At 38.2% G+C, this 9,726-nt stretch overlaps 1 pseudogene; it reads right to left on the reverse strand.

The window, feature by feature from the left end:
* Nucleotides 1–2,411: 2,411 nt before the first annotated feature.
* LOC114221746 (U4 spliceosomal RNA) lies at nucleotides 2,412–2,524 on the reverse strand (annotated as a pseudogene).
* Between the last annotated feature and the right edge of the window lie 7,202 nt (nucleotides 2,525–9,726).

Here is a 9,726-nt window from a genome sequence, read left to right on the forward strand (position 1 = left end):
CTTCTGTCTTGTTGTTGGTGTATAGGAATGCCACTGATTTCTGTGCATTGATTTTATTGCCTGCCACTTGACTGAATTCCTGTATGAGTTCTAGCAGTTTTGGGGTGGAGTCTTTTGGGTTTTCCACATACAGTATCATATCATCTGCAAAGAGTGAGAGTTTGACTTCCTCTTTGCCGATTTGGATGCCTTTGATTTCTTCTTCTTGTCTGATTGCTGTGGCTAGGACTTCTAATACTATGTTGAATAGCAGTGGTGATAGTGGACATCCCTGCCGCATTCCTGACCTTAGGGGGAAAGCTCTCAGCTTTTCCCCATTCAGAATGATATTCGCTGTAGGTTTTTCATAGCTGGCCTTTATGATATTGAGGTATGTACCCTCTATCCCTATACTCTGAAGAGTTTTGACCAAGAAAGGATGCTGTACTTTGTCAAATGCTTTTTCTGCATCTATCGAGAGGATCATATGATTCTTGTTCTTTCTTTTGTTAATGTATTGTATCACGTTGATTGATTTGCAGATGTTGAACCAACCTTGCAGCCCAGGGATAAATCCCACTTGGTCGTGGTGAATAATCCTTTTAATGTACTGTTGGATCCTATTGGCTAGTATTTTGGTGAGAATTTTTGCATCCATGTTCATCAAGGATATTGGTCTGTAATTCTCCTTTTTGATGGGGTCTTTGTCTGGTTTTGGGATCAAGGTAATGCTGGCCTCATAAAATGAGTTTGGAAGTTTTCCTGCCATTTCTATTTTTTGGAACAGTTTCAGGAGAATAGGTATTAATTCTTCTTGAAATGTTTGGTAGAATTCCCCTGGGAAGCCATCTGGCCCTGGGCTTTTGTTTGTTGGGAGATTTTTGATGACTGCTTCAATTTCCTTAGTGGTTATAGATCTGTTCAGGTTTTCTATTTCTTCCTGGTTCAATTTTGGCAGTTGATACATCTTTAGGAATGCACCCATTTCTTCCAGGTTATCTAATTTCCTGGCATATAGTTGCTCATAATATGTTCTTATAATTGTTTGTATTTCTTTGGTGTTGGTTGTGATCTCTCCTCTTTCATTCATGATTTTGTTGATTTGGGTCCTTTCTCTTTTCTTTTTGATAAGTCTGGCCAGGGCTTTATCAATCTTGTTAATTCTTTCAAAGAACCAGCTCCTAGTTTTGTTGATCTGTTCTACTGTTCTTTTGGTTTCTATTTCATTGATTTCTGCTCTGATTTTTATTATTTCTCTTCTCCTGCTGGGTTTAGGCTTTATTTGCTGTTTTTTCTCTAGCTCCTTTAGGTGTAGGGTTAGGTTGTGTATTTGAGACCTTTCTTGTTTCTTGAGAAAGGCTTGGATTGCTATATACTTTCCTCTCAGGACTGCCTTTGCTGTATCCCAAAGATTTTGAACAGTTGTGTTTTCATTTTCATTGGTTTCCATGAATTCTTTTAATTCTTCTTTAATTTCCTGGTTGACCCATTCATTCTTTAGTAGGATGCTCTTTAGCCTCCATGTATTTGAGTTCTTTCCAACTTTCCTCTTGTGATTGAATTCTAGTTTCAAAGCACTGTGGTCTGAAAATATGCAGGGAATAATCCCAATCTTTTGGGATTGGGATTGAGACCTGATTTGTGACCTAGGATGTGATCTATTCTGGAGAATGTTCCATGGGCACTAGAGAAGAATGTGTATTCTTTGCTTTGGGATGGAATGTTCTGAATATGTCTTTGAAGTCCATTTGGCCCAGTGAGTCGTTTAAAGTCTTTATTTCCCTGTTGATCTTTTGCTTAGATGATCTGTTCATTTCTGTCAGGGGGCTGTTAAAGTCCCCCACTATTATTGTATTGTTGTCAATGTGTTTTTTTGCTTTTGTTATTAATTGCCTTATATAATTGGCTGCTCCCATATTAGGGGCATAGGTATTTACAATTGTTAGATCTTCTTGTTGGATAGACCCTTTAAGTAGGAATTAGTGTCCTTCCTCATCTCTTATTACAGTCTTTGTTTTAATATCTAATTTGTCTGATATAAGGATTGCCACCCTAGCTTTCTTTTGGTGTCCATTAGCATGGTAAATTGTTTTCCACCCCCTCACTTTCAATCTGGGGGTGTCTTTGGGTCTAAAATGAGTCTCTTGCAGACAGCATATTGATGGATCTTGTTTTTTAATCCATTCTGATAGCCTGTGTCTTTTGATTGGGGCATTTAGCCCATTTACATTCAGGGTAACTATTGAAAGATTTGAATTTAGTGCCATTGTGTTGCCTAAGGTGACTTACTGTACACTGTCTGTGTTCCTTTCTGGTCTATGCTGCTTTTAGGCTCTCTCTTTGCTTAGAGGACCCCTTTCAATATTTCTTGGAGGGCTGGTTTTGTGTTTGCAAATTCCTTTAGTTTTTGTTTGTCCTGGAAGCTTTTTTTTTTTTTTACTGAATTACTGAATATTTATTGAGTACCTGCTGAAAAGTTTTCAATTAGCAATAATCGTCCCTCAGATAAACCTCACTGGCTACCATACTGCCACTGTGCAAAGCTATTGGTCTGTAATTCTCCTTTTTTTGATGGTTCTTTGGTTTGGGGGTCAAGGTAATGCTAGCCTCATAGAATGAGTTTGGAAGTTTTCCTTCTGTTTCTATTTTTTGAAACAGATTCAGTAGAATAGGTATTATTTCCTCTTTAAAATTTGGTAGAATACCCCTGGGAAGCCATTTGGCCCTGGACTCTTGTTTTTTGGGAGGTTTTTGATTACTGCTTGAATTTACTTGCTAGTTATGGGTCTGTTCAGGTTTGCTACTTCTTCTTGTTTCAGTCTTGGTAGTTTATAAGTTTCAAGGAATGCATCAATTTCTTCCAGATTGCCTAATTTGTTGGCAAATAGTTGCTCATAATATGTTCTTAAAAGTGTCTGTATTTACTTGGTGTTGGTTGTGATCTCTCCCCTTTCATTCATGATTTTGTTAATTTGGGTTCTTTCTCTTTTCTTTTGGATAAGTCTGGCCAGAGGCTTATCAGTCTTATTAATTCTTTCAAAGAACCAGTTTCTAGTTTTGTTGATCTGTTTTAGTGTTCTTCTGGTTTCTATTTCATTGTTTTCTGCTCTAATATTTATTATTTTTCTTCTCCTTCTTGGCTTAGGCTTTGTTTGCTGTTCTTTCTCCAGGTCCTTTAAGTGTAAGGTTAACTTGTATATTGGGGTTTTTCTAATTTTTTGAGAGAGGCTTGTATTGTTATGTACCTCCCTCTTAGCTTTAGCCTTTGCTGTATCCCAGAGGTTTTGAACCAATGTATTTTCATTCTCGTTTGTTTCAAAGAATTTTTTAAGTTCTTCTTTAATTTCCTTTTTGATCCATTCATTCTTTAGCAGGATGCTCTTTAACCTCCAAGTGTTTGGGTTTCTTCCAAATTTCCTATTGTGATTGAGTTCCAGTTTCAAAGCATGGTGGCCTGAAATTATGCAGGGAACAATCTCAATCTTTTCGTATTGGTTGAGACCTGATTTGTGACCCAGTATGTGATCTATTCTGGAGAAAGTTCCCTGTGCACTTGAGAAGAATGAGTATTCTGTTGTTTTAGGATGGAATGTTTGGTATATATCTATGAAGTCCATCTGGTCCAGTGTGTCATTCAAAGCCCTTGTTTCCTAGTTGATCTTCTGCTTAGATGATCTCTCCATTGCTGTGAGTGGGGTATTGAAGTCCCCTACTATTATTGTATTATTATCAATATGTTCCTTTATTTTGGTTATAAATTGGTTTATATAATTGGCTGCTCCCATGTTGGGGGCATAAATATTTATAATTGTTAGATCTTCTTGTTAGATAGACCCTTTAAGTATGATATAGTGTCCCTCTACATTTCTTACTACAGTCTTTGGTTTAAAATCTAATTTGTCTGATATGAGGATTCCTACCCCAGCTTTCTTTTGAGGTAGATTAGCATGGTAAATCGTTCTCCATCCCTTCACTTCCAGTCTGGAGATGTCTTTAGGCCGAAAATGAGTCTCTTGTGGACAGCATATGAATGGTTCTTGCTTTTTTATCCAATCTGACACCCTGTGTCTTTTGATTGGAGCATTTAGCCCATTTACATTCAGAGTAACTATTGAATGATATGAATTTAGTGCCATTGCATTGCCTGTAAAGTCCCTGTTTCTGTATATTGTCTCTGTTTCTTTCTAGTCTATGTTACTCTTGGGGTCTCTCTTCACTTACAGTATCCCCCTTAGTATTTCTTACAGGGTTGGCTTGGTGGTCACATTCTTTCAGTTTCTGCCTGTCCTGGAAGCTCTTTATCTCTTCTTCCATTCTGAATGATAGCCTTGCTGGATAAAGTATTCTTGGCTGCATTTTCTTCTCATTTAATACCCTGAATATATCTTGCCAGCCCTCTCTGGCCTGTCAGGTTTCTGTGGATAGGTATGATGTAATTCTGATGTAGCCTTGCTGGATAAAGTATTCTTGGCTGCATTTTCTTCTCATTTAATACCCTGAATATATCTTGCCAGCCCTCTCTGGCCTGTCAGGGATAGGTATGATGTAATTCTGATGTTCTTCCCCCATATGTAAGAACCCTCTTCTCTCTAGCTGCTCTCAGGGTAGCTTCTTTTTCTCTAAGATTTTCAAGCTTCACTCTTATATGTTAGGGTGTTGATCTATTTTTGTTGATTTTGGGAGGGGTCCTCTTTGCCTCTTGGACATGAATGTTTGTTTCCTTCCCCAGATTGGGGAAGTTCATAGCTATGATTGCTCAAATATACCTTCTGGCCCTCTCTTTCCACCCCCTCAGGAGCCCCAGTAATTCTGACATTGGTTCATTTCAGGGCATCATTAATTTCTCAAAGCCTTTCTTCATGGGCTTAATTGTCTTTCTCTCTTTTCCTCAACTTCCTTCCTTTCCATCAGCCTGTCTCTAAATCACTATTCTCTCTTTTGCCTTATTAACCTTAGCTGTTAGAGCAGCCAATTTAGACTGCATCTCATTCATAGCATTTTTAATCAGCCTGATTAGATCTCATTTCTGCCCTTAGAGATTCTGTATTGTCATTTATGCTTTTTGCAAGCTTAGTTGTTAACTTTATAATTGCTATCCTGAATTCCATCTCTGACATCTTACTTATATCCATATTGATTAGCCCTATGGTAGAGAACATTGCCTCTGGTTCTTTCCTTTGTTGTGAATTCCTTCTTCTAGTCATTTTACCCAGAGAAGGATGGGTGAGTGAGTGAGCAGAATCCAAAATATCAACCATGACCCAAGCAAAATACACCCTAGACAAATCCAAAGTAGATGGAAACCACGACAGAAAAGCAAACAAAACCAAAATGAAACAAACAAACAGAAAAAAGGCGGGGGGTGGGAAGAGAGACTATGATCTCACAGGGTGGACAGAGCAGGGTGATCCACTTGTTCCTGGGTGAATTTGGTCTGTATGTTAGAAGACACTACATCCCAAAATTGCTAAGAAAGCAAAATATATATATATATATATATATAATTGAATAGAGTGAAAAAAGGACTAAAATGAAGCATATATCTATAAAATTTAGATGTAAAAAGTAAAGTTAAAAAGCGACTTAAAAACATAAGTTGGTACAATAAGAATCTAGTTGAAATGGGAAAAAAGTAGGTAAAGAAATGGAAAATTTGAGTGAAAGATTAATGAATTGTGAGAAAACACCTGGAGCTCAATATACGATTTTCCCCTGGCACTGGAGTTTTACAGTCTTATGGAATCCATAAGCTTGTCATTCACCTGTTCTTCCAGTCTGTCTTCTGGGGGAGGGGCCTGCTGTACTGCTTCTCAGGTGTTTTTGCCTGGGCAGAGTTGCCCCATCCCTTGCCAGGGAGCTGGTCCTCTGTGTGGCTTTTGTTTCCTGGAGGCTTTCCAAACCTCTTTAGAGGATCAGAGTAAATAAGGCAATGCCCAATTCTCTGGCCAGAGCTGAAAGATCTTGGTCCCCCTCTTCAATAAACCCTCTGGGACAAATGGTTTTCACTTTTGTGTGGGCCAAACTCTGCAGACTCTTGTCGTGCTTGTCCACCACAATCCTACCTGGGGCGGGGGGAGGTCTGAGGGACCCATGTCGCTGCTCTTTGATGCCCAAGAACTTAGAGTGGTTGTGGGATCCTGTCCATATCCATTGTGGTGCTCCAGGAGGAGTGCTGGGTGTCACCTTACTGTCCTTTCTGGGGCCACCGGCGCCCTGAGAATTGTTGCCAGGTCGTGGGCACAGCTGTTTTGCCTTTCTTCACAGGAACAAGCTTGTAAAAGTACATGATTTATACAGAAAATGTCTACATAATTTAGAACTTGCCCATTCTTCCACTTTAAAACCATTCTGATTGGTTCATTGAAATGCCACCGCAACCTGAGTGATCATTCTAATACAAATATGATCAGGTCACTGCCTTGCATAGAATCTTTCAATAATTCTTCCTCTGCTCTCAGTATACAACCCAAACTCCTAATGATAATTAAGGCCACATAATGTAATTATGTCACTGTTTCCTTTCCATCTTTAAAATGCCTATGCCCCCCAAACTTGCCAAAAAGTAAATAAGTAAGAGAAATTATATACTAAGTTTCCTAGTAGGGTATAGCACCAAGCTTGTGAAGGGTTCCAGAAGGTGCAATTGTGAAGCCAGAATTTGTACAGAAACTCCGTGGTGTTCATGTCCACTGGAAATAATACAGTAATCATCCCTTATCCATGGGTTTCACTTTCTGTGGTTTCAGGTACCCTTTTTTTTTTTTATTTCTTTATTTGAAAGAGAGAGAATGAGAGAGAGCACATGAGAGGGGGGGAGGGTCAGAGGGCGAAGCAGACTCCCTGCCAAGCAGGGAGCCCGATGCGGGACTCGATCCAGGGACTCCAGGATCATGACCTGAGCTGAAGGCAGTCGCTTAACCAACTGAGCCACCCAGGCGCCCTTCAGGTACCCTTCTAAACTGTGGTCCAGAAATAGACAATCCTCCTAACATCCGAAGGTCAGTAGTAGCCTAATGCTACATCTCATTGCCTACATCATTCACCTCACTTCGACTCATCACTTAGGCATTTTGACATCTCACATATTCACAAGAGGAAGGGTGAGTACAATATAATCAGATATTTTGAAAGAGAGTGAAAAGACATCTACATGACTTTTATTATAGTGTATTTTTATAATTGTTCTATTTTATTATTATTGTTAATCTCTTACTGTGCCTAATTTATAAATTAAATTCTATGATAGGTATGTATGTATAGGAAAAACAAAGTATATAGAGGGTTTGGGACAATCTGCACTTGTAGGCAACCCACTGGGGGACTTAGAACGTGTTCCCTGTGGATATGTAGTGACTGCTGCATTGCTGTGTTAGCAATTCGAGAAGCAATCAGGCCATCTATGAGTTATTGGGGTTATAGTCACATCAGCAGCTGCAGTTCCAAAGACCCTCCAAAGAATTCCAGTGTAGAGGATGAAGACTCTGAAAGAGTGGATCAACTTTGGGTGTGGTGAATAAATAGAGAACTGGAACCATAGAGGAGTTTGGCCAATTCATCCTTAGTCTTCATTCAGTCATCACATACCATGGATGTACTCTCTGAGCTTCCCCATGCTTGTGTTCTCATACTGTTATTTACCCAACTGAAATGACATTACATTGTGTTGCTATTACTTAACTAATTTTCTTATTTCCCTGTAAGAATGTGGCTACATGCAGGAAGAGGCCACATTGACTTCTTGATTATGTTCTCAGTGCTTTGTGTAGTTCCTGATTAATAGTAGGAATTTAGTTAATGTCTATTAAATTAATTAGTCTGGTTGAATGTATTTTTCTGTTGTGTATTTTTAAAAAATCATACTCTTAATAGTTTGTGGCCAGTTTGATTAAAAACATGTGTAGTCTTTCTGTATCATGGGATATACTTAATAGTCTTTTGACTTTGTTGGTTTTGAGTAAAGGAAAGTAGAACAATGATATAATCTCTCCTGCAAATAACCCAGAAACATTTGAGATAAAGTACATCGACTCTATAACACAGCAATGATGCAAGTTATATTTAAAGACATTCGAGATTATCATTCATTATGCTAATGTTCTTATTATGAAATAAATAAAATGAAAGTAGATTTTGATACTTGTTCAGTGGAAATTAAGGTACAGCATATGCACAACTATTATTTTTCAACATAGGAAATAGATTTAATGCTGGTATTTAAATATAGTTTTTTTGACTTTGGGGTTTTTAAATTTTATTTTTTAAGTTCTGTTTTATTGTGGTAGTAACACTTAACTGAGATCGACTTTCAACAAATTTTGAAGGGTTCAGTGCATTATTATTGACTAGGTACAGAGTCATACACATCTCTAGGGCTTATTTATCTTGCTTAACTGAAACTTTATGCCCTTTGTTTAGTAACTCCCCATTTCCTTCTCTCCCCTGCTCCTGGCAACCATTATTCTACTCTTTGGTTCTATGAATTTGACTGTTTTTAGATAACTAAAGGAACCATTTGGTCTTTGTGTTTCTCCAGCTGGCTTTTTTGACTTAATGTCCTCATGGTTCATCCATGTCATCACATATTGCAGAATGTCCTTGTTTTTAAAAAGCTGAATAGTATTCCATTCATGTTTTCATTATCAGTTCATCTGCTGATGGACATTTAGGTTGTTTCCATGTCAGCTATTGTGAATAGTGCTGCAGTGGACAAGGAGTGCTAATGTGGCCAAGATCCTCATTTCAGTTCTTTTGATAAATATTCAGGAGTGAGATTGTTGAATCTTATGGTACTTCTATTTTTAATTTTTTTAAAAGATTTTACTTATTTATTTGACAGAGAGAGACACAGCGAGAGGAAACACAAGCAGGGGGAGTGGGAGAGGAAGAAGCAGGCTTCCTGTGGAGCAGGGAGCCCAATGCCGGGCTCAATCCCAGGACCCTGGGATCATGACCTGAGCAGAAGGCAGACCCTTAATGACTGAGCCACCCAGGCGCCCCTATTTTTAATTTTTTGAGGAACCTTCATACTCTTTTGCATAGCAGCTGCACCATTTTGCATTACCACCAACAATGTGCAAGTGTTCCAATTTCTCCACATCTTCATCAAAACTTTGTAGTTTTTTTGTTTTGTTTGGGTTTGGGGGTAGGTTCTTTTTTGGTAATAGCCATTCTGAGAGGTGAAGTGATGTCTCATTGTGGTTTCAATTTGCATTTCCCTGATGGTTAGTGCTGTTTTTTTTTTTCATATATACTTGTTGGCTATTTGTATATCTTCTTTGAAGAAATGTCTATTCAAGTCTTTAGCCCCTTTTCTATTTTTTGATTTTTTTAATTTAAATTAAATTAATTAACATATAGTGTATTAATAGTTTCAGAGGTAGAGTTCAGTGATTTATCAGTCTTATATAGTACCCAGTGCTCATTACATCATGTGCTCTCCTTAATGTCCATCACCCAGTTATCCCATCCCCCACCTCCTTCCCCTCCAGGAACTCTCAGTTTGTTTCCTATGATTAAGGGTCTCTTATGGTTTGTCTCCTTATCTCATTTCATCTTGTTTTATTTTTCCCTCTGTTCCCATATGATCCACTGTTTTGTTTCTTAAATTCCACATATGAGTGAGATCATATGATAATTGTCTTCCTCTGATTGACTTATTTCACTTAGCATAATACCCTTTAGTACCATCCATGTCATTGCAAATGGCAAGATTTCATTTTTTTTTGATAGCTGAGTAGTATTCATTCC

The sequence above is a fragment of the Eumetopias jubatus genome, unplaced genomic scaffold, assembly GCF_037043125.1.
Source record: "Eumetopias jubatus isolate StellerSeaLion01/CBP00866 unplaced genomic scaffold, mEumJub1_p1.0 scaffold_8, whole genome shotgun sequence".
NCBI classification, from domain to species: domain Eukaryota; kingdom Metazoa; phylum Chordata; class Mammalia; order Carnivora; family Otariidae; genus Eumetopias; species Eumetopias jubatus.